Below are 1,472 nucleotides of genomic sequence, written 5' to 3'. Positions count from 1 at the left end.
GCGGCGCCTCCCGCCCCCCGGGCGCCGGCGGGGTGAGGTAGTAGGTTGTGTGGTTTCAGGGCAGTGATGTTGCCCCCTCGGAAGATAACTATACAACCTACTGCCTTCCCCGAGGAGCCCAGCGGCGCGTCCGCGGGAGGGCCGCCCCTGGCCGCAGGCGACTCCGGGCCCGGGCCACGCGGGCGGGGGGCTCACCTCGACTTCAATAAAGGCCGTGCTGATGAGACTCTGGAATCGCGCCCTGTTTGTTGCCACAGCCCTGGGCCGGCGAGGAAGGGGGCACGGCTGCCGCGGAGGAGTGTGTGTGTGCGCGTGTGCATGTGTGAGACTTGGTGGGCAGCTGGTGCGGGCTGGTGGGGGGGTCCCTAGGTGCACCCCCTGCCTATCCAGCAGCCTGTGGGCCTTCTGGAGGGGGTCGGTCCTGGACCCCAGCCCCTGGCCCCTCCGGCACCCCGGCCACGCCCCATCTGAGCGCAGGCCCCAGACGTGTCTCTCAACCCCCGTCCTACAGGGAGGCCCCTGTAAGCCCCTGCAGGGGGCGTGGGCCCCAATCAGCAGCTCCAAGCTCAGGCCAGGCCTGCTCCCCTCGCTCGGCTCCTTCGGGCGGTTTCTGGGGTGGCCCTCATCGCCGGCGGCCGTTCTGGGGCCAAAGCATCCACTCGCATCCCTCCCGGAGGCCTCATGTCCATGCCACTGCGTATCTGTCCCCACAGGACAAAACCTGGACAGTCCTCGGACGGGGATCTGGGATCGGGGACCCTGTGACAGGGACCCTGAGGGACTGGGATCAGGGACCCTGAGACAGGTCCCAGAAGAGGCTGCAGAGGGGGCTTCTCGGTCATATGCAGGCCTGAGGCCCTCCTCTGGGCGCCCTGGCCCCTCCCACCATGACTGTCCCCAGGTGACCATTTTGGCCCCAGCCTCCCTCCTGAGCATCCTGCCCCCAACCCCCACCCTCCGAGATTCTACACCCACTGGCTCTCCGGGAACCTCTGCTGCCCCGCAGGCCCGGGACTGTGGGTGCCCAGGGCAGGGGCCCTGAGAGCAGAAGCCTGGCGACAGCGGCAGCCATCTGAGCTAGCTCTTGACGGCTGTGTAGGAGTTTGCAGTCGAGACTCTGAGAAGAGAGCTCCGCAGAGTGTCCGCCCCCTCACTGCCACCCCCGCCGCCCCCTGGCACCAGCGTGTGTGGGAGGCCTGGGCCCGGCCCACTTCCTCACCTGTGGTCAGTCAGTGGCAGAACCTGGCCATTCGTGTCTCCTGAGCATCACGTCTGCCCCTGTCCCCTCTGCAGACCCGTTCTGTGTGCCAGGCCTCAGCTTCTGGGGGCCAACCCCTTTCTCCAGACACTGTGAGCTCATACCTGTGCCGGTCCTCCTCTGGGCCCCTCCTGCCCCCCACCGGGTGTCCTCAGCGCGGGCACCACCCCAGACTGTGTTTGAGCCAACACCCAGAGTCTAATCTTACCCTCCC

The sequence above is a fragment of the Suricata suricatta genome, chromosome 10, assembly GCF_006229205.1.
Source record: "Suricata suricatta isolate VVHF042 chromosome 10, meerkat_22Aug2017_6uvM2_HiC, whole genome shotgun sequence".
In the NCBI taxonomy this organism is placed as follows: domain Eukaryota; kingdom Metazoa; phylum Chordata; class Mammalia; order Carnivora; family Herpestidae; genus Suricata; species Suricata suricatta.
Note: the sequence above shows the minus strand (reverse complement) of the source record.